General features: G+C 38.4%; 1 protein-coding gene across 2 annotated transcripts in view; it reads right to left on the minus strand.

Annotated features, from left to right (window-relative positions):
* The window catches only part of CDH6 (cadherin 6), a 152303-nt gene extending 127557 nt beyond the window's left edge, over window positions 1–24746 (minus strand). Inside the window, exon 1 of one of the 2 annotated variants that reach the window (XM_032279047.1) lies at window positions 24524–24746. The gene's annotated coding sequence lies outside the window, so the exon portion shown is untranslated. Of the gene's footprint in view, window positions 1–24254; window positions 24357–24523 lie in introns of those variants that run through there. The other variant, XM_032279048.1, reaches the window with a different exon arrangement.

Consider the following 24746-nt stretch of genomic DNA (forward strand, 5'->3'; position numbering starts at 1 on the left):
AGCAGCAGGAGTAACACGATCTGATGTAAATTTTATAGATGACTCTGTGTTAGACCCTGGATTTCACAGAAGTGAGAGAAAAAGCAGAGAGAGAAAGCAGGGATGCAAGGTGGGAATCTCTGCTGGAGTTTGGGCAGGAGGAAATAAATAGTGGTTTGGATTTAGGTTCTGCAAGTGGAGAGAGGAAAGGAGATGGATTCTGGACGTATTTGGGCAGAAGAGACGACTGTACTCTGATGGACTGAACGTGGGGCTCACAAAAAGGGACCCATAGCATATCCTGGGCTTGAGTAAGATGGGGGAAGATAGCAAGAACACACTTAGGAATCTTCTGTCGAAATAAATGAGAGTGAGTCTAATTTCTTTAAAAACAAAAACCCCTATGCATTCTCATACCTACAATTTCTACCAGTAAAATGAGCTTTTTGTTAAATGGATGCAATTGCTGTGCATTTGGAATTACCTACCCCTGTTTTGCTTTAATTAACTATAAATCTTTGAGACGTGTGAGATAAACCTCATTCAGGTATAGTTTTCTTTTGGCTATAATTTTAAATACAGTGATTGAGTATTGTGTCACTTTTTGCAGTTTTTGTGAATTTATCTGCTGATAAAATGTCTAATTGCTTCATTGGATAATGTATTATAATTAAGCTTAAAATAGTAATGGTTGCAAGAACATATTGCAAGTATATTTCAAGTTGGTATTTCCATGATTTTAAATGTTCTAGAATTTCAAATGTATTATAATAATACCATTTTTATCAATTTGGTTATAAAAATGAATTAAAATAAACTTAGAAGACTTTAATGACAATAGAAACAAACAAATGCCTTTTCTATTTCAGCAAGAAAAATTCCAAATACCGAATTTTAGCTTTGTCTATACTTACATTCAATTTTTATCTGTATTTAAGCTAAGTATAGCTTAAAGTTCTTCCTGCTTGCAAAAACTGGTTTAAATTTTTGGGAGTGATTACATTTCAATAGCAAAACAGGAAGCCATGCCTTAAATCCAAGTTTAATGAAAATATTAGTTAAATAAGGCAAGGCGGGGTCTGGGACTTGGATTTCTTTTCTTACATCTGGAGGTTTGATATTGTGACCTGTGTGTACCCATGACTGAGCTGAGAAATGTTCACCCCCCTCAACATCAGTTACTGTTTTTCACCTCACCACTTAAACATTCAGTTATTTGAGGTCAGGGAGGGTGTCTTGTCGATCACAGCATCCCAGTGTCTGGCATGGTGTCTGGCCCACGTGCTTATTAAAGTGCTTAATTAATAGTCCTGAAATAACTGATTGATTGAATCAATTCACTTGTGAGTATCCAGCTATTTATTTTGAAATAATATAGGTCCAGCTTTTCACACTGTTGGTCATGACCCATTAGTAGGCTACTAAACTCATCTGGTAAGACTGATGGGAATTTAAAAAGTTAAACGGAATAGAATATAAAAGAACAGATACTTTTGCATGTAGAAAAATTCTTTTTTTGATTATCCTTTGTTTTAATTATGAGTATATATGGATGCGTGCATTACGCTGTGATGTGAAATGTATTTCTTATCGTGGTTTACAATTTAAAAAGTTGAAAACCACTATATTTGAAAGTTAAAATGTTTCTCTTAATTTTTTTTATTATACTTTAAGTTCTGGGGTACATGTGCAGATCATGCAGGATTGTTACATAGGTACACATGTGCCATGGTGGTTTGCTGCCTCCATCCCCTGTCATCATCATCTACATTAATTAGGTACTCCTCCTGATGTAGCATCCCTCCCCAATTCCCCCATCCTCTGCTATCCCTCCCCTAGCCTTCCCACCCCCCCAACAGGCCTCAGTATGTGATGTTCCCCTCCCTGTATCCATGTGTTCTCATTGTTCAATGTATTTTTCTTAAAAAGGGTCTAAATTTATGAAAATGTTGCCTATTAACAAAAGAGAGACAAAGATTATACGGAAAATTGACTGTTCTACACACAGAACATAGAAATGTATGAACCTCCACTTCATTTAACAGGGATATATTATTGCAGGTATAAAAGCCCTGGGCTGAGTATCATGAGGAATATCACCATGCATAATATAAGGTCTCTCTGCTCAAAGAGCACGACAGTACCCAGGGAGAAGGGCCCTAAAGCCACACATGAGCCTCGCTACAGTCTCTCAACAGAAAAAGTTTACGGATATCTTTTCCTCGTGTCTTTTGCAACTTACAGCCACGAATTTCTAAACTTCATAACACAGGCTTTTAGTACGATAGTTAAAATCAATTATAAGTTAATCAGTATTTGCGGGCTAGTCAGGAATCAAGCTGCCATTTATTATTTGGTTTTCATGGACAAGTGACTTCCAAATGAATTTTTGGTATAAAACCTGTTTCTAAGTTAAATACCCCTTGTTGCATTTTTTTTTTTTTTTTTGGGTAGCAAGTCTTGGTGGATACTTATTCTAAAGGGCCAGATAATAAAGATTTTAGGCTTTGTGGGCCATACTCACCTCTGCTGGAACTATGTGACTGTGCTATGGTAGAGTGAAAGCAGCTATAGACGATACATACACAATTTGTTCCAAAAATTTTATTTATGGACGCTGAAATTTGAATTTTATAAAAAATTATGTGTAATACAGTATATAACATGAAATACTTGTTTTCTTTTGATTCTTTTTAACTACTTAAAATGGACAAACCATTCTTAGCCTGTAGGTCACACAAAAGCAGGCAGTAGTTGGATTTGGCTTGAGAGCCATAGATTGCTGGCCCCTGAATTGGAGCGACAGTGGTTTTTTCCTCAAAGCATGTATTGTAATGTTTATGTGCAACTGAATTGACAAAATCAGCATTAGTTTGTGAGCAAACTTCTTAAACTCTGAAATTATTTCATTTTTTAGAACAGATCCAAAGTTTTCAAAGTCAGATGTATTTTAAGTTCCAACACTTCATTGAATGTGTGCATAAATGAATGATTTAAATAATATAATAGACTATCTTGTAGAACTTAAAAACACCTTAAGACCCCTTTATACTCCTGCTGTAGGAGGGCATAGATTTTGAAAAAAATCAAACAGCCTTCTTCCTGCTTTACGACAGTGAGTGTAAACACACAGTCATTGTCAGGAAACTCAGGTTTTAGGTCATCTGTCTCTTGGTTCCTACGCGGAGATTGGCTGTCCATTGTAAAAATGGATAATCCAGGTTTGATTTTATGAAGGGAGTTGCCTAGTTTCCTTACATGTGAGTCAAGAACTGTGCTTTACCATCCAACTAATTTAATCTTCCCGATAATGTTAGGAGGTAGAACATGGAGAGAAAAAGAGACTGCGTAATTTACTCACGCTCACCCTGCTAATGAGTACCAGAGGAAGGCCCTGGCTCTTAGACTTGATTCCATCCTGCATCTGCATACCAGTGGCAAAGCTCTTTACTAGGACATGGAGACTTTGAATACCCACAATTTTTTTTTTTAAAGGAAATAGACATGGAGACATTAAAATCATCATTTTGGAATAAATAATGAGTCTCTGTACACCAGATCTGGAATTCTCAATTTATCTAACTTTATCAGAGTTATATTTTTTATTACGTTATATCTTCAAAGCATTGATTTGCTCCAGTCAGTGATTATTTTACTTGGTAGAACTGAACTGGCTTCAAGCTATTTAGTTTTACATTTTTTACTACCTAAATATTGATGGCACTCTCAAACCTATTACCTTCACAGCATTCTTAAAGGTGTGAATAGTAAAACGAGAAAATTAAATGTTTTAAATTATTTCAGGGACCGAGTGTAGAAACCATAGTGAAACCTAGGCTGAATAATATTCATACCACAGCAGTTTATTATGGTTCAATAAAGGCAGTATCTAATTCTATGTGAATTGTATTTAAAGGATTAAAGAGTCATTAAGTATTTTCAATAAACAAGTAAAGTGTCAGAGAGCATCACTAACTAGTTGATTGGTGCTTACTAAAGGACTTTTCTTGTAATTATAGTTGAAAACATATTGTTAATTATAGACATCATTCAAGAGAATATCCAATGAAAATTATAGTAGAAAAAAAGTTGTCAATTTATCCCAAAGTAGGTAAGATACTTCCTCAGCAGCAGGACTATAATTTCAATTGTAGAAACTAGATAAAAAACAGTAAAACCTAATCACTCATATATGCAACTGAATCCATTTCCATTGGATCTCAGGAAAGAATATGAATTGTGAAGTTTTTACATCAAAGTTTCAAACATTTTGAAGCTAGACATTTTGAAAGTAGCAAGATGAATGCTGCAGTATGAAATCATTCAAAGTTGGCAGTTCCTATGAGGTTCCAAAACTTTACCAGACATGCTCACATTTTTTCATTAATTTCGGGTCAAGATTTATCTGCAATCAGTAAATAAAGGTTTACAGAAATGTAGTTCCATTGCCAAATGCCTTAGCTTCGAATGTGATTTTCTTCCAATGTGATTTCTTTTAGATACAACATAATTTCTTTCTGATCCTGAGCATATGGGCCTATGTTAATATGAAATGGTGTCTTAGAAAGATTATTTTTGTTTTCTGCAGAGAGCAGTCATCTTTTGACCTATATTCAATATGCGACACAGATCTGATTGTGCAACCGCCATTAGCCTCATCCAAATCCCCTAGTTGGAGGTTGGGGCTTAGGTCAGGGACCATTACTCTTGGGTGTCAGAGCTAAACTTAATTAATGCCTTTTAAAAATATATGGATGATATTTTGTTCCCCTAGGATGTAGAAAAATGGCCTGCAGAATTTAATCCTGAAAAACATTAAAAACAAGAGTGGTGGAGTGGTTTGACATGCCCTGTGACCTCTTTTTGAAGTCGGAAGCACTGCCCAGTGTGTCTGGCTTTTTCCCAGCCTGCTGCCTCATTTTTTTTTTTTTTTTTTAAGGCACAGATTCCTTTCTGTGCACCTTTCTGGTCATCAAGGGTCCCTCTGGTAAATCACTGCCCTTTCAACACAGGTCGTCCCCAGTTGTGTCGTTTTAGAACTCATGAAGGCCACAGGGACAGGGAGTTACAAAGCAGAAGCCTCGGACTCACAATTACGAGGAACAATAGCCGTTTCTATGGTGCCAATGGGCAGAGGAGGGAACTCTTCTTGGGAGCTGGTGCTGAAATGTTTAGCAATCATTTTTCAATGAGAATTGGCAGGTACCTGCCAGAAGTGGGGAATGTTATGTCATCACAGGTGTCAGAGAACGAGAGAGGTTTCTGAAGGAGGTAATTGACAAATCAGATAGGGCTGGGGAGGGTGAGGGGAAGAGGGGATTCAGCTGATAGCTTTAAAAGCAATTTTTAACCAACATTATTTAAGAGCCTTTTAGAAAGCAGATCCCCCTTTCCCAGAGGCATCTGCCAACTGACAGTCCAACAGGAAAAGGGGAAACTACTTCCTAAAAGGCTTTAAAAAAAGGACTTTTAGAGGCTGTTAAAAAGACATACAATCATTCTGCGTAAACCTGTTTAAGCAGCAGTTTATTGCACAGACTGGGCTGTTTCTTTCACTTAACAGTCTGCCGTTCTCCTTTACCCACCACCCTACCAACCCACCACCCACTCTCTGGAGCCTTTCACCTGAGAGCTGAGGAACACCCCTATTTTCTTGCTGAGCTCCGCACAGGATAGAGACACCAATAGCCAATTCCTTTGAGTGTGATTTGGAGATACAGTTTTGATTTTAAGCATTTTCTCCTTGCAGTAAAATGCATCTGCTCTATATTTGAATATCTGCAATGTGCGCTGCTTGGGAGATTTTCTGATGGGTGTACTGCAGCCTTCATTCTGTACATTCATTGTTTGGGTTCTAACATTCTTTCCCATCCTATTATCTATAGATAACATCCCTATTATCCAGCCAGTGATGTAGCTTGCATCTGTGTTTTCAGATTTGAAGAGTATGCATTCAAAAACTCTTACATCTTTTTGAGAATTTTTCTAGAGACGTAAAGCTCTCGGTGAAGGAAAAGTAATTATGCTTATCGTTTTATCTTTTGTAATTAGCGCAGAGTAGACAAACAATCAGTACTTGTTGAAGATGGAAATGAGTAAATGAATGACTAAGTACGAATGAATGACTACCGGAAAAATAGGAGTGGGGAACAGCAAAGGAAGGTGTTCAGGGCACCTACGTGGGCTAAAAAGCAGCTTCAACTCGCTGGTTGCTTTGATTTCTAGAACTGTAAGTCAATTCTCCCATTTTATTTGGGGCATTTTTGGTGGTGGTGCTGTTTGTGTGTGTGTGTGTGTGTGTGTGTGTGTGTGCATGCACGATCATGTGAACACTGTTTTTGATGACACAGTTCTGATCTGTTGCTTTTCTCCTGTCATTACCCCATGGATAAGGGCAGGCAGGCAAACAGGTTAGAGTAATACCCACAGGCCAAGACGATAAACTTCTTCCCAGATTTCACATCTTCCATTCTTACTCAGTTTTGGCTGTAGTTGGTTCACACCTTCCTAAGCCCAAATGAGAAATGGAACCGGGTTGCAGATTTTCTAGGGAATGGTGCTGAAGAGGCTCTGAGGAATTCTGAATTTCAGCCGCATTTGGCACACTGCAGTTTCAGCCAAATCACGTTTCAGTGAGTAGAATTATGGGAATATTGCCCCCGGTGGCACATTATATTTGTGATACAAAAAAAATGTCATGGCTCATTCTAATTAGTGAAAAGGTTTTAAAAAATCTTGCAGGTTGCTTAAAAATACCCAAGACCTCCAAGTTGACTGAAAATTTGGAGGAAGTAATGGTAACAATAGCAGTAGCAGGAGCAGAAACATCTGACATTTGGGGGTGTTCCCACATGCCGGGCCCCTTGTGGAAATTCTTTTTGCAAGTAACTGAGTTATTCCTCACAACACCTTGATTAAGTCAAAACTATCATTATTCTCATTTTATTGGAGGAAACTGTACCAGAGAAATGTCCAATAGGGCATCTTTTTTAGACAAGGTAGTTTTTTTTTTTTTTTTTTTTTTTTGTGACAAATTTTTTTTCTGTTGCCTAGGCTGGAGTGCAATGGCATGATCTTGGCTCTCACTACAACCTCCACCTCCTGGGTTCAAGTGATTCTCCTGCCCCAGCCTCCCGAGTAGCTGGGATTATAGGTGCACGCTACCATGCCCAGCTAATTTTTGTATTTTTAGTAGAGATGGGGTTTCACTGTGCTAGTCAGGCTGGTCTCACACTCCTGACCTCGTGATCTGCCCTCCTTGGCCTCCCAAAGTGTTAGGATTACCGACGTGAGCCAACGCGCCTGGCCTGGACAAGGTAGTTCTTACACCTACACAATCAACTTAGGATTCCCTTTGTCATACAAAACTAAGACAGTTGAAGAGCTCAGTGATAAGATGCCCCCTTTTCTCCAAATTTCACACACATATAGCTAATCTCCTTATTAAATAGGGAGCTTTTATGGTTATGGTTCCTTAATTCTGTCACCAAATTGCTAGGCAAAACAACCCCACAAAACCCAACAACAAACGAAACATTTTTGTCCTAGTTACATTTGCAGACAGGTGAATTCACACTGTGGCGAGGTCAGTTCTAGGGGAATACAAACAAGATCATGAACAAAATGTAAGACTGTAGATGTTATTCCATGTTGGGAACGTTTTGTTGTGGAGCACACATTGCAACCACCTGAATGCATAAAAAAGCAACCCTAGAACTTCATTTTTTTTTTCCTAAAATTACCCAGATAATAGGTGGAGAACTCTGTTGGCTTTTCATTTTATATTTTATAATTAGTTCTCATACCGTTTTGACTTGGATTTAGATAAACATCTGCATTTCAGCTTATTTGTTTCCCAATAAAACCTAAAAAAAAGAAAAAGTTCCTAAAGAAGGATTTGGGATATTTATAGTAAGAAAGGAAACTGTTTTGTGATTCCATTTTTGAAGAACACCTTCTTAAAAGTTTCTTAAAGCTCTAGCGGTTAGGCCTGAGCGAAAGGCAAAATTTTGCTTAAGAAACACTTCAGAACATACTCCTAAAGTTGAAGTCCCAACCAAATCCCCTCACCCCACAGAGCAAGGAAAGTGCTCACATAGCATGATGTCCTTCGAATCTCTTAACGTTATTTTCTAAATGAGACTATGAGAACAAAATGAAATTATATTTTCCTTCCAGCTAGTTAAGCCTCAAATCCCCAGATGAAAAAAATGTTTTCTTTTTGGACAGTGATGTATTTCTAGTCAGTCTATTCCCAAAACAAATACACCAAAAACCCATTTCACACACAGGCTAAAATAAAGGATAGGAACAGAGGTCATTCAAAGAGTTAGTATTGCTCTAAATTGCCATTTTGCAGGTAACCCTCACTGAACAGAATACGTGGGTTTGGGTCTTGTTATCTATTCCCTCTAAAGCTATAGTTTATTAAATGGAATTCCGTTGAATCCTTTGCTTACACAATACAGCTGGCCCTCAGTATCTGCGTGTTCAGCATCCACAGATTCTACCAATCATGGATCAAAAATATTCAGAAAAAACGCCACTAAAAAACCAAAATAATACAAGTACAAAAATATAGTAAAACAAGTATTTACATTGAATTTATAGTGTGCTATGTATATAAGTAATTTAGAGATGATTTAAAGGATATGGGAGGATGTGTGTAGGTTATGTGCAAATATTTCACCGTTTATATGAGAGACTTGAGCATCCTTGGATTTTTTCCTTGGATTTTTTGGTATCTGCCAGGGGTAAGGAGGGGTGTTCTGAAGGCAGTTCTAGGCAGATACTGATGACTGTACTTACATTTTCACTTAGTATCAGTAATTTGTGTGTTTTTCTTTATTCATTGTACTCTTGTGGCAAGATGGCTAGCAAGAGTACCCTTCCTGTAGTCCAGGAAAAATTGCGTTGCTGAAAGATCCTTTGTCCCAGTACTAATTTTTCTTTGCGGCACCGAGCATCTATTTCCAGCAACTACATGTCAGCATTTTTTTTTTTTTTTTTTAGACAGAGTCTTGCTCTGTTGCTCAGGCTGGAGTGCAATGGCGCAATCTCCGCTCCCTGCAACCTCCGCCTCCGGTTCAAGCGATTCTCCTGCCTCAGCCTCCGGAATAGCTGGGACTACAGGCGCGCACCACCACGCCCGGCTAGTTTTTGTATTTTTAGTAGAGACGGGTTTCACCATGGTAACTCGAACCCCTGACCTCAATCAGTCTGCCAGCCTCGGCCTCCCAAAGTGCTGGGATTATAGGCGTGAGCCGCAGCGCCGGGCGGGCAATACTGACTTTAAGTGACTAAATTATAGCAGATGGTGTTTGTTGACTACCCGGCATCTTTCTCCTTTTTCTTTCTTCCAAATGGAATCCCAGTTTTGTTCAAGTATTTTCCTTGTACACACACACACACACACACACACACTCTCTAAGAACAGTTGATCCCAAGAATGGGTCTTTAGTCTGAAAAGCTAAATAGCACCTAGAATTTCCAGCACTTAATATTGTATTGAGTGATCACATGACCCGAGTTGCCACAATGGGCTGAAGGACACTACCCTTAATCCTTAATTGTGAGAAAGATTTTTTTTTCTCTTTTCTGCTAGACAAAACTAAGTAAGGGTGTAGCTCTGATGGCCACTGGCAACCATCTTCAACTCTGAGGCAAATCACCATGTGAATGACTTCGATGCTGAGGGTAGCAGAAGAGAGAAAGAACCTGAGTTTTTGGTTATATCACTGCTAACAGATCAATTGGAGCCTGCTTTCCAATAGACTGTCTCTTATGTAAAAAAATAATTTTACTTCTTTGTAAACCAGTTTGAGATAGGATTTTCTCTTACTCATAGTCCAAAGTATCCCAACACACCAGCTGAAACACTTAGTGAACCAGCGTAAGAAGCAATCAGATCTTTAGGATGCTGAGCATGAATGACTGTAGCTTGCTTTTCTGACCGCCCTTCGGGTTAATAGGGTTACTTATTGGCTTCCCCTTTACTCCCACTAGCTTAATCACTCCTGAAAATTCTTTAACTCTCTGCTTCTCATTCTAAAGCTGGGGGTGTGCGGTGTGGGAGAGGATGCCCTTACCCAGTTTAGACTACTTGTGTTAATAAGAGAAGTTACTGATTGGAAGGCTTTAGCAAGAGAATGCGCAGAGGCTGAAACACAATTCTGGGAATCACCGATCTCATTTTTCTGGGCCCATAGTTTCTACTCCTTTTCATTGGAAGTTACAGTTTCCCACAGTGGTGAGATGCAGTAGAAAATTTGCCAGAAGCTACTAAGATACCTACTCTAGTCTAGGAAATTCATTTATGTAAAAAAAAAATACCAAACGAATTTCTATTCTATTGATAGTAAGTTTAAAATTCTCTATATACCTTTGGCTTCAGAATGATGGATGTCACATTAAATGGGGGAAATATAAGGGAAATCATCCAAATCTCTCCCACTTCATCTCACAACCTTACAAAACATTTGGCATGCTCAGATAGAGCTGGGTTGAACTGCATGTTTCATTGCCAAGAAATATTCATGAAGATGCTATTCCATGCATTGACGGCCACTTAAGGAATGAAATTGGACTACATAATCAGTTGAATTTAATTCACTCTTTTTGGTACAGCCATGTTCAAGGTTACAACAAGGTACATGGAATCTGGTATTAGAATTCCTGTAGAAACTCAAGAAACATTTCCAAGGTAGGAATTTGAAGGAAAGGTAATTTTGCTCATGAAACACATACATAAGTATTTTCCATAGTTTGTTTTTGTAGATTCAGTTTGATGGACTACTATGGGTTTATAATAAACTAAAAGATAATCAAAGTTTATCGTACTAGACTACGCCAATAAGAAATAATATACAACCACAGTTTTTACCCTGAACAAATAAACAAAACATGTAAACAATTCAATGTCTTGGAGTAGAGTGACCCAAAAAATGTCAGCTTTCAGATAAGACACTCGATTATTCTGTTAGGAGACCCATTACTTACAGAACTGTAACCATATTTCAGACATTTGGCCAAAGGCACCAAGGTCATCTTGGGAATATTTCCCTTCTGTTGGGGGTACCTCTTTGAACAGTCTAGGAGGCCCCAACCATCTTGCTCCTTAAGTGTATTGCCGCAATGTACCCAAATGAAATCAAATTACTGGAAAAGAAAACTAACTTCCAACATGAAAATTGTAGAGAAGTATATAAATGTAGTCCAGAGATTCATAAAGAGTTATCTCAACAAACATCTAATGTGTTCTTGTCATTTGCCAAAAACAGGGCTAGGCCTTGTTCTCCAGATGCTTACAGTGTGATAGGTGAGACCTAGACAGTCATGCAGAGACTTTTGAAAAGATATTTTTGCAGTTACACTGAGACTAAGTAAAGGGTCTCACACACTCGCGCCATGAGAAATCTAAGCTGAGAGCGAAACAGGTAGGTGGGGGTCAGGGAACGCTTCTTGGAGAAGCAGATTCTTGGTCTTTGTCCTGAAGATCCAGTAAGATTTGGCCAGGTGAAGATGAGTGGGAGCCCTGGTCAGCTAAATATAGTATGGAGTGTGAGAGTCAACACATTAAATTCCAGAGTTAGCAGCGGTAGATCCCAATCTATCTCATGACTAAAAGACTTGAATTCTGACAAAATAACTTTCTAAAATAGCAGCTTTTAACAGTTACATTTAATCTCGGCCACATATTGTGTGTCATCTGACATCAAAGCGTGGCATTATCTGTGGCATTCAACACAATGCCTTGCCTAAAAGTGTTCATTAAATGGCTGAGTTGAACTGAAATCCCATCACCTCAATCCTAAATTTTAACTAGTCTTCTTGTGTAGAGTGATTTCTTGCTGAACTGTATTTTGAGTGACTAGTATATGTATGGCTTTGTGCTTTATGGCAAAATCACTGGGAAAATTGTAGGGATTCGTGAAAGAACCACCATGAAAATATTCTGAAGCATACCTATCAAAAATATAAAACTATGTTAAGCTTTTGGTGGTGAAGGCAGGTATGGCGCTTCTTTCTAAGTTGAGTAAGAGGTTCAAAGCTAAACCTGAAGATGAATAGAAACCTTACAAATCTTGCAACTCCAAGCTAATTTCTGTATTAATGCAAGATGTCAGTATGGAATAATAGAAAATAGAATCAATTCTGAATATCCTATTCATTTTAAACCAAACTAGTATTATTGGGCTTGGATAGAGTATGAGGAAATAATCTATTTGCCCTAAATTGCTAGTCAATGTATGTTTGTTTTGTTACCTGCTTTCTCTCCAGAACTGAGCACAGAGGCCCTCAATAAACATTATAGAATGAATAAAGTAATTAATGATGAATCTGAACCTTTCAAACACCCTTGCGAGGTTTCCCTTGAGACCAACAGTAAGTGATTATAAGACTGACTCAAATTAAAGCGAACAGACAGGCCTAAAGCTAAAAGACCTCTGCGAGGCCGAAACCTGTTGCTTTGGGCTATAATTAATTGATCTCACTTGTTATAGAATATACTGATACACCCACTGAAGGATGAAAAAGAAAATGAGTTTTCTTTGTAACTATACTTTTAAGCCCTGAGTAATGTGTACATGTTACATGTATATGTATATATAAAATCCTTATATTTCTGTGTTTGAGATTCATACATTTGAATCTGTCTATCCTATTATCCATCTGCCTGTCTATCTTCCATCTATTCTATCAATCAATCAATCAATCAATCATCTATCTGTCATCTATCTATTCTATGATCTCGGTACGTGTATATAGAGCATAAAAGACACAAGAATGCAATAGTTAAAACAATGTGGGTTCTCAAGGCTGTCAGGATTTAATTTTAGCTCCAAAAAGAACCAACTGTATGACCTTGAGCAAGTTGTTTAACTGTTCTGTTCTCTAGTTTTATCTTTAAAATTGAGAAGATGACAGTATTTACTTGAAAGGCTTGTGAACATTAAATTCATGTAAGATATTTAGAATAATGTCTGAAATATTAAAAGTGCTAAGTGTTAGCTTTTATTATTCTACTCCATTTTCCCAATCTTTCTTATTTTTACTCCTTAAATAACAAAAGTCAAAATACTTTACAAAGAACATATAGGATTATTTGGATGAGAGGAGAAAAAAAGGTCATTCACTTAGCAAATAAGCAATTTTTAAATGTATTATAGAAAATATATGGTAACACACATGGATACTAAACCGTAAGACAAAAAAGCTTGATAAGGACATTGTTTAGGTATGAATTCTAAAAAATAAAATATATTGAAAGTATGAACTCAGGGGTACATTCTGTTTCCAAACACAAACTAAGAATTAAAAAAATGACAGACTTCTGCTAATCTGCTTAGGAAGGCATAAATTATTAATCAGGCTCCAGGCAACAACGTTTAATACCAACTTTAATAAAAAGTCTGCCTGGGTCGGGCGCAGTGGCTCATGCCTGTAATCCCAGCACTTTGGGAGGCTGAGGCAGGTGGATCACAAGGTCAAGAGATTGAGACCATCCTGGCCAATATGGTGAAACCCCGTCTCTACTAAAAAAATACAAAAATCAGCTGGGTGTGGTGGCACGTGCCTGTAGTCCCAGCTACTCTGGTGGCTGAGGCAAGAGAATTGCATGAACCCAGGAGGCGGAGGTTGCAGTGAGCTGAGATCGCACCACTGCACTCCAGCCAGGCAACAGAGCAAGACTCTGTCTAAAAAAAAAAAAGTCTGCCTGGAGGAAGGTGAGGGGTGGTGTCCCTGCTGTTGAAAGCTGGGCTGCCCTATCAACCTAGTTAGTTCTCCTGGCTCCCAGGACACCACTGATAGGGCTTCCTTTGAAATAGGCTCATTTGAAAGCAGTCAGAATTATGAAAAATTAAGTTGTTAGCATGAGATAGGAAAGTTGCATTTTCACTGGCATGAATCAGCTTGAAAAGGAAATCAGTTGTAAAAATATTTACAAGATGCTTTTGTAGCTTACATGAGAAGAATTTAACCTAGTAAGCATTTATTGAGCCTTCCCCATGTGCTTACAGTTACAAGTGATGCCCTCATCTTAAAACTCTCATCCTGAGATGGAGAAGTGATATTTTAAAACCATTTTCTCATTTCTCCCCCAACCTGGATTTATCTATTCCATAAACCATCTTATGTTTGTATCCGGTGGGCTTTTGCTGTTCAGGGAATCAAATAATGGGTTTTCCAAAAGTCTTGGCTGAATATCATTCTTAGGAACACTTGTCAATCAGGTAAAACCTAAATTGGAAAGTACTTGACAAACTCAGCATCTCCTTAGCAGTCAGAGGCCTGTAGCTGCTTTTTTGGATTGTGGAGTTTAACACGCAGTCCAAATTTCACTTCTTGCTTTAAAGTCTTTTATAGATTATAGATATTAGTGCATATTTTAAAATCACAGAACAGGACAGGTTTGGCTCTCGTCTTCTGTGGTTGGTTTCTTTAACCAGCCATGATAAAAAGATTATCATACAAAGAAAAGAGAGAAAAAAGTCATTTAAAAATCCATTTTGGTTTAGTAAGAAATTGGGAAGCAAACATATGCTTAATTAACGTTCAGAACCTCACAAGTACGAAACAAAGTTTTTATTCTATAGTGCCCAGTTAATCCAGCCTAGGGTTTCAATAATTTCTCCTTTCTCTGCCCACCACATATAAATCTTTTATTATATCAAATTAAACTCGGTTGCTTGAGAGCATTTTACTCTTGCGTTGCTTCCAACTTCATATTTTAAATAAAATACCCGTCCTCCTAAGTGTTACATTTGGGGAGAAAGTGATTATCAGATAATCACTAAACACCTTGCTCCGTCCAGTCATATACTGAGGTCATCTCTTCAATTTAATTTTATTGCTTTTCGGAACACAAAATACAAGCCCATTTAAATTCAAGAAGAAAAAGTTTTCTGAGAAAAACAAACCACAGTGCTCTTTGGAAAGATATTTTGGATTGTGGCATCACAATTAAAAGTGAACTTGAGGAAAAAAAGAAAGTATCATAAGACAAAGTATCTAAATATAGCGCTTGCATTTGACATTCCTGCACTCTTATCTTAAATGCAATTTTCTTCCAGGTAATCACATTTGCTATGAATGCAAAAGTTATTGATGAGCAGGCACTTTTGTATCTGGAGGTTTGGAACCACCTCCTCTTGGGCATATTAACTAGTAACTGACTCCACTTCATTCTGTTGTCTGCATTAGAACTCACCTCAAACATGTCTCTCTCTCTCTCTCTCTCTCTCTCTGTCTGTCTCTCTCACTCTTTCTCCCTCTTTTTACGAAAAGACAGGTGAATCAGAGAGTGAAAATGTGGCACTGATATTTAACACAAGGCCACTCTCATAGAATTAATTCTTTGTGAAACACTGACGATATCTCTACTAGATACTTTTAAACAAGTAGCTTAATATAAGAATAATTGTTTGGAGAAAAGTAGCTGAACTTGGTTCAAATGAGGAGCCAGCAGTAATATAACAGTCATGGTAGATTTTATCATTTTGCATTGGTAATTAGACTGACTACACACCATTTTGATTGGTGTTAAATTAGAGCCTGTTGCTAAGGGGAGCTTAGACTATTTTGTTGAGTTCGAAACTGAGCAGTTACATATATATATATATATATATATATATATAGACGAAGTTTCGCTCTTATTGCCCAGGCTGGAGTGCAATGGCACCATCTCGGCTCACTACAATGTCCACCTCCTGGGTTCAAGTAATTCTCCTGCCTCAACCTCCTGAGTAGCTGGATTATAGGCCCTCCCCACCACATCCAGCTAATTTTTGTGTTTTTAGTAGAGGCAGAGTTTCACCATGTTGGCCAGGCTGGTCTCAAACTCCTAACCTCAGGTGGTCTGCCTGCCTGGGCCTCCCGGAGTGCTGGGATTACAGGCATGAGCCACCATGCCTGGACTGCAAATATTTTTAAATGGATGATAGTCGATTAATGAAACTCTCCCTCTCTTTTAATTCTGCAAAAGGAGGTTTAAACTTTGTAGTTAAAAATATGATAAGCTCATTTTCATGACTGAAATCTATATTATACACTAGAAAGCAACTGCTTTTTGAAGTAAAAATGCATAACTCAAAATATAGATCAACATGTTAGTAAATTTTTGTTTGTCTGCAATTATACAAAGTTCACTTTTAGAAAAAAAAACCAATTTTATAATTTATATGGTTAAGGTGAGCTTATAGAGTTAGATATAAATGTAAAACTTTTCATTTCCCACTGAATTATCCATTATGTAATCAAGTGGGCAAATTCATTATTAATGACACATTCTGGCCATGAGCTAGGCAAAGCATATATTTTTTTTAAGGATCTGTTAATATGTTCAAAGATCATATTCGTATTCCAAACGTTAGTATTAATCTCTGTCAGTTTTAATTAAGAGACCCAAGGATATCTTTTGATTAAATGGTTTTTGTTTAGTTTGTCTTTTTGGTGTTTTAAACATAATTATAATTCCCCTTTACTTTTTGTTCATCCAAATAAGAAAAAAGAGAACGAGGTCAACCATTTTTCAGCATCATGTCAGCGATTGTATGAAACCAGTGGTCCCTGGACTTTTGGATTTCATGGAACATTAACAGTTTTACTTTTTAAAGGGGAGAGGGTTGACATTGAATTACTTGCTAAATTTTAATTTTGCCAAAAAAAAAAAAAGCCATCATAATCTTTCCCCATACTTCCACGAAAGAACTGACATTTTAACTTCAAAGCAGTGGGAAGGTCACTGTCTGAGTTCTTTAAATCAAAAGAATTGAGATTTGTGAGAAACACAATAGGTTGTCATCATTTTTTATATCTGACCCCTAACCAATAATTTTTTTGTTTCAAAGATTTAGATAAGGGCTACTCAAGACTGCCATCAACCCATTACAAATAAAACAAAACCCCAAACCTTATCATATGTCTCCCTAGCAATGGTCAATATTTTGAGGGAAAATGTTAATTCTTTGCAGTAGGAAATTTACAAAATGTAGGAACATGTGAAATTCCTAAAGAAGCCTACATCCTTATTTTCACCATAAGTTTCCACATTTGTCCCTTCACAGAATACTTATAAATAATAATATTGTAGATTTAAATTTCCTCTTTAATTTTTAATGCCAGAATTAAGTGATGATGATAAAAAGCAGTAACATCCAATAACTAGAAATCAAGCTACAACAGAGAAAGATAGAGATAAGAGAACAAAATAAACCAAATATATCTATGGATAAGTCATTCATCTCTCTGGTCATCAGTTATCTCATAGTTAAATGGAGTGTTAGATAAAGTCATCTCTAAGCTCCTTCCTGTGTCTCACATTCTCTGATTATATTTCTAATATCAAACTTTCCTTGAAGGCTAGATTAACTACATGGCTTTTTGATTGGTGGCAATAGAAAGAATAGAATATAATGAAAATGGCTCATCAATGTCAACCATATAAAATGTGACTGTATTAAGAGGGTTTTTTCCTTGCTCCCTGCCGCCCTCCTTCCTTCCCTCCCTCCCTCCCTTTCTCCTTTCCTCTTTCCCTCTTTCTTTTCTTGTTTTTGTAGGGATTGTTTTTTTGGTGGCATGGTAGTGGTGCATGCGTGTGTGTGTGTGTGTGTGTGTGTGTGTGTGTGTAACTTTACTTGGTAAATTATTCAGAACAAATACCAAATTGTGATACTAATGAAGTAACAAAATAATTGTGGTCATAAAAGAGAATAATTACTTTTACTTATCAGATAAGGAAGGACATAAACACGATCTTAACTTAGCTTTACCCAGAGTCCCAAATGCTACATCCATGGTAATGTCAATGAGCTGAGGATGGACTGATGCCCTTAGTGGGTGCTGTGAGGTTGAGATGTCCCTCCCGCTCAATGCAATGAATAAGTGTCATTTTAGCTACCTTCCTGAAACATCCCCTCCCTCATAAAGATCCCTTTGAAGGTAGGAGAAGATAATTTCTTTTCTTTTCTTTTTTTTTTTGAGACAGAGTTTCACTCATGTTACCCAGGCTGGAGTGCAATGGTGTGATCTTGGCTCACCGCAACCTCCGCCTCCTGGGTTCAGGAGATTCTCCTGCCTCAGCCTCCTGAGTAGCTGGGATTACAGGCACGCGCCACCATGCCCAGCTAATTTTTTTGTATTTTTAGTAGAGACGGGGTTTCACCATGTTGACCAGGATGGTCTCGATCTCTTGACCTTGTGATCCACCCGCCTCAGACTACCAAAGTGCTGGGATTACAGGCTTGAGCCACCGCGCCCAGCCGATAATTTATTTTCTTATAAAAAGTACTATCATTATGTTCATAAAAATGGCCCACACAATGTTTTCTACAATTATAAATTCTGACACATGCTTGCAAATGATTTATCAAAAATGAAGAACTTAAAAACATCTCCCTCAGACTTCACATCTGCCAAGCTCTGGTCAAAATAATCAAATCATTCCCATGCCCTCTGCTGCTCTGCAGTACTCAGAGAGAGTCACACTTTTACTTCTAAGACATCACAAGTGTTTGTTAACAGCACATTCATTAAGTGCTTGGCTCAAACGGAGATTCCCTGGAAATTCAAACCAAAAAAGGGCTAAGTAAAGAGGATACAAGTATAGCAGTGTCATTTTGATTTACTGTGTAATTATTGCTATGCGAAATGCATGTAAAATACATAGAACAGGGTGTGACAAAGGTTAGTTTATTATTCATTATCATTATTATTTGGACGCATAAAAATTCTGAGCCAAAATACTGTTAGTGTTTCTGTTTTTAATCTTTGCTGGATAGATACGTTTATATCCAGACCTACCAATTTAGGAAGTTAGAGAAAGAGAAAAACACAGCATTCTTTCAAGTGCTAAAACACGAAGATAAATCATACTCTGGGGTATGTTAGCGTTCTGGGCCTCATCTTCTTCCTAAGTCATTTCTCTCACAAGATAGTACCACATATACCAAGAAAAGCGTGTAACCCATGCTGCCCATTTACGTGACAAATCAAATTCAATATTAACTCTCTGGCATTAATTAAGCTCTACCTCTTATAAATCACAGCAAGGTTATGTGATTGCTAAAAGAAACCACCACCCAACAGGGTTAGTGTAAAGACACTAAACAGACGAAATGGATAGATACACACATATATACCATGTAAATAATGCCCCCACCTCTTTACATGGTATATATACACGGTCAGTACCACATGTATATATACCATGTAAAGAGCTGGGGGCATGCTGTCTTGTGGCTCTGCCTTTCACCATGCTGTATCACAACACAGGATCCAAATGGGTGACAAGTAGAATACTTAGTCTATATTGTTGCTGTATACTTTGGATTGCAGGCATCAGAGGAACACATGGTTTTTCTATTTAGCAGGCAGGACAATAAAGATAACAGAAGGAAAAGAGTTGATATTCTTCAATGCACTAAGAAAATTTTTTCCTTGATTCTGATGCAATTTCAGACCACTTTAGAAAAGATATTCTTCTGGTTAATTTACCATCCATCCAGGGTTATCTCCCTTAGATGGTGATTTTTTTTTTTTAAAGGTAATTTTCAAGTTTGCATTTTCTGGTAGAGAAGAGTAGTGTGTATAAATATGTTAATGATGTAATTATGTTTATATAGTGGCATTTAATAGTAGCACCATTTATAAAGAGGAAAATGCACCCTGTGTAAAATTGGCTATTTTGGATTCTATTTCTATTCTTATGTTTCCCTCTGCTGTAAAAATGTACCTCCTCATCTCTTTCCATTTTACTCACTTGGACAGTTCCCCAAGTTAATTTTTTCTTGCTGTTTTCTCTTCCTATAACGTATTAGGTCTCTTGGATATTTCTGGCCAGACTTACCAATTTAGCAAATTAGAGAAAGAGAAAAACACAGCATTCTTTCAAGTGATAAAGTACAAAGATAAATCATACCCTGTGGTATGCTAGCTTTATGGGCCTCATCTTCTTCCTAAGTCATTTCTCTCACATATACTAAGAAAAGCTTGCAACTCATGCTGTCCATTTACATGACAAATCAAATTTAATATTAACACGCTGGCATTAATCAAGATCTACCTCTTATAAATCACAGCAAGGTGATGTGATCGCTAGAAGAAACCAGCACCCAACGGTGTTAGTGTAAAGATACTACACAGATGAAATAAGATGAATCTCCAGTAATCTCTGCATATGAGTCTACTCTACATTTATGAATGTGTGCTCAGAGCATTCATCCTTCAGTTAGTTTTCTTTGTTGGAGGGGTTGAAAATTTCTTGGATAGTTCAATTTTGAACAACTAGGCTGTTGGATGTAGCTGGATCCCTCTGACCCAACTATTTTGTAGTAAATTCAGGTGTAGCACTTTTTTGAAGGGTTATTGATACTCTCCTCTTTTCCCTTACCTCCTATTTTGTGAGTGATAGCATGACAAAGACTACATACATTTGGTTCAATAGTTAATTAGAGAGAAGCTGAAGTTCCTCATAAGATTGTTTTGAAAAAGAGAGGCTTCTGTAGGAATAGAAACTTTAAAAAAACGTAGACCAGTTAATCTTTGTAAGAGGCAAGCTTGAACAAAAATATCACTACTTAGTTTCAGGAAAGTGCTTCAAGCACTCATCTGTCTTCAAAATAAAATAAAATAAAAATCCCAATGGAGAAAACAATATGGAAAAAAAAAAGAAGGAGAAAAGAAAATCAGCCCAAATGCTCTATTTCTGTATTTTTTCTCTAATATTCTTGGAACACTGTCACAACTGGGTGTTGTGTTTGTGTGTGTATGTGTGTGCAGTCTTCTTTCTGCCATTCTCCCATTATCACAATGTTCTTGAGTCTTTGAATTTAGAATTATTATTCAGAAAAATATTTAAGTCAGGGAAGGTTTGATTATCTACATTTTCACTTTTTTTGTGAAGTAAATACAGTGTGCTCAGTAGACACTAGCTAGGTTGAAACACTATTAAAAATGCAATGCAGACTGAGTCACTGCTTGTTATTTTTATAAGCGAGACCCTAATTCTGATGGACACCGAAGAATAAGCAGCCGTGACTAAGCAAGAAGCACAAGGCAACTGGATTCTGCCGGATGTTATCTCATTTGGAACACATTTCAAACTTTAGAACAGATTTTTAAATTGGAAGTTGAAACCTGCAGACTGTCAGCAGAAGAGGCTGATTCACCCTCCAGAAGTTATCTTACTCCAAGTTTCAGGCAGAGTATTTTAAGGAGTAGGTTACCTAAAATGTGTTATGATATATCAAAGAAAGAAATGAAGCAGAAAAAGCCTGGAGGAAGGGTGACACAGGTATCTAAACATCTTTTGGATGTTTAACATATATTTATATGAATGGGGAATTCTTTGAATTAGATGCCTTTCGTTCAGCACAACTTGTGAATGTTCTGAAACAGTAATTGCATTTTTTTCTGTAAATATTTCTTTTGTTGTGGGGGGCACTCTTTGTGTAGAACTTTTGGGGCTCTAAATATAATAATATTATTTTTGAGTAAATTAGAAGTAAGGAAGTAGAGTCTTGGAAAGGTCACAAATAAGAAAATCTTATATTGATGATGGTAAATATTAATTGGACATTGCTTTCATTTGGAACATCTATCAGTTACCAAAAGTCTAGACATCCAGAAAACCATAAAAAATATTTGTAAGTCCCTTAAATTAGAGGAAGTACAGAAATAATGGCAATAATAATTATATGACCTGTCACAAATATTAAGAGAGTGCTTAGAGAATACTAACTTATTTACAGAGAAAAAGTTGTTATACTCTTATTATCTTAGATAACGAAATCCATTCTGCAACTGAACTCCAGGGAGAAATGCATGGAGTGACCCACTAGAGGTCCCTTCCAACTAAAAAAAGTTTCAATAGTTCAAAGGATGCAGCCTTAGTAAGTTGGCATTCATGACTGCAAAGCAACTTTGGGGCCAGAAGGGGGGACCACACATTTCAATTCCTTAGAAAGGCTGTGATTTTACTCAGAATATTTGTCACATTTCATTCCCTTTTTAAAAAAAAAAAATCCCTATGTGGGACACTCACTCAATTAGTCCTAATTAAAATTTCAGAACTTATTGCAATTCATTGATACCATAACACAGTATGATATAATACCCTGTGACTGTAGCTGTGCTTTCTAGAAATTCTTTAGCTGTTTTCAAGTGTCTCAAGCAGTATTTTGCAAGATAAATTTTTTCTTTAAAAGAAGAGTGCCTCAGTAAGTTTTTCTTTGCAAAGCTGATGGAAGTGGTGGGTGGAAGAAGTAGGGTACAGGTTTTTTGATGGTAGGCAACTTGGTAGGAAATGATTATGTTTCCATATATTATCTTTGCAGAGTTAGCAGTACAAAATGTAAGTGCAATAAATTGGTGTAAAAGCCAGATAGTAAAGGGACTAAAAGTCCCTATGGAGATACCAACCTGTCACTTTCTTGTAATGGTAGCAAAAGATAATTGTAGACACAAATACAGTAGAACTAAATCGATGCCATTTTCCTTCAAAAATGGGCTGCTGCCTCTTAGTTTTTCTGAAGAAATTGGTTACTTTCTCTGCTTCAAAAGTATTGCATGAACCATTAAATTAGCTGGGAGAGATCTGCCTTTTATTTTCCTCCAGTACCTTTTTAATTAGAATATGCGAAAGAGCAAAAGGGGATGAGATACAGTCCTATGTGATTGCATTTTCCAGTCGATTGTTGAATTTCTTTTAAGTTTCTGAGCTTTGCATTGACAATCTGGCCTCTGGCATAAACTTTGCCCTCCTGGTTATGACATAATGAAGACATCTGCTCGATCATACCCCTTTCTTCCCACAGCTGGTTTTACAGTTCTCTAAAATAGCAAGCATAGAGCCATGCAAATACTATTTCACAAAGGGTGATGCTCAAGTCTCAAGTGAAACTGTAAGAGATTTTTTTTCCCCTCTCTCTCTCTTAAAGTAAAATCCTAAGGGTTTTCTTTTTCAGGTAAAGCTTTCAGCAAGAAAAGAAAGAAAATAAGCAACCCTTTGGCACTGTTCACATAAGCATATTTGTTAGTCCTTTTTGGAAGAGTTGTGCATTAACTAGGCATATCCCCGGGTTCCTTTTCCAACAGGGAGGAGTTTGCAACCCCCTGATAATTAACCACTCAGAAAGCCCATATTTTGGTCTGCACCCGTCCAGAGCAGCCATATATGTACACAAAAGCCACTCCTCAACATTCCTGCAGGGAAAATCTTTTCCTTCTTTCCCACTGTGTGCTTTGCAAAGTGAAAGTGAAGACTGGCAGAGACGCGGTCTGATACACCTCTATAGGGTGACTATCATAATTAAAAAAACATTTTTTTTTAAAGGAGAGTGGGAGAGAGAAACGTGTGGCTATTCCAGATGATTAAACTTCTTGGTTATTAAATGCTCCAAGTCACAGTTAACTCAGGTGTCCAGCCCCTTGCACGAACAGAGACCTGCATTTAACTCCCCATAAAATATGGATTTTATTGCAGCAGTGACAACACTTCTTAGCACCAGGCTGACCTCTCCAGCATCTCCCATCTCGTGACCTACGGTAACTCTTGGCAGAAGAATCTCTAACTACAGAAGAAGTAATCTCAGCTCTGCAACTGCTGCAGTCCACAACATTGCAGCGTCTCTCTTTATCAAATTCTGGGATTAACGCACTGGGGGCTCCAATTTCTCCGCATCTGGCACCTAAAACCAAGCGCACTCCAAGCACTCTCCAGTCAGCCCGGGGAAGGCTTTCTCCCCCAGATTTGAGGCTGGCCAGCCGTGAACAGCAGAAGCGAGCTGCGCCTTCCACATGACTTTTCCCTGGACAGTGTGCTCCATTTTCCCAGTCCAACGTTGGACTTTCCTTGCAACCTAAGCATTTCTGTCCTAGATGAGCGGGCAGGCGTTGCCCGGAACGTGCAAGCTAACACTTTTCTTTAGCTCCTTCTCCCAGCCAAATCGTCTCTTTAGTTTAAGTTTTCCTTATTGGGAGCATTGCAGAGTTTTCAGACTACCTGATTTTCTGCTTTCCCCCCAAAGCCAAGAAACGTAACCCAGCCCAAGCAGTCACCGCACAGACCCTTTTGATGCGGGCAGGTGGAGAGACATCCAGCCCCAAACGGCTCGGCGGGTCCTGCAGGCACCGGCGCCCTTGGTCATTGACCAGCCAACTTTGCAAATGCCGGAGCTCCCCTGGCAGCCCCTGCCGGCGCGGAGAGAGGCGGCGGGTTCTTCTCCGGCGCCCGCTTCCCGGTGCCCCCTCCCCGCCCCGCGGAGGATCGGGCTTACCAGGAGGCGGAGGAGCGGCGCCCAGGCTCCCCGGGAAGCGGCGTCGGTCCCGGGCAGCGGCAGCAGCGCCGCCAGCGAAGCCGGACCCGCGCGCCCGCCCCGACCCGGGCTCGCAGGCTGAGAGCATCCCTCCCAACTCCGCGCGCGGCACCCACCGGGCGGAGAGGGCTCTCTCTCTGATTGGCTTCCATCAACGCTACAGAATTAAAAAAAAAAAAAAAAAAAAAAGCAAGGGAGATGTAGGCACAGCCAGCGGAGCCCGAACCCACCTCTGTTCGCCTCCTGCGTCCGCGGAGACCCTGCGACCCGCCCAGCCTCCTCCTGCCTCCGCCGCCGCCGCCGCGGTCGCTGGCTTTGCAGTTCTCGCTGTCGCGGCCGAAACTGCAGCTCTCGGGATGCGAAGGTTACGGGCTCCGGAGAGCTGGCTCTTGTGGGCACACACTGATTTGCAAGTGAATGAAGTGGGAGGGAGCAAAGAGAGGAGGACTTTGT

This window comes from Sapajus apella, unplaced genomic scaffold (assembly GCF_009761245.1).
Source record: "Sapajus apella isolate SASKATOON/1434 unplaced genomic scaffold, GSC_monkey_1.0 scaffold11, whole genome shotgun sequence".
In the NCBI taxonomy this organism is placed as follows: Eukaryota; Metazoa; Chordata; class Mammalia; order Primates; family Cebidae; genus Sapajus; species Sapajus apella.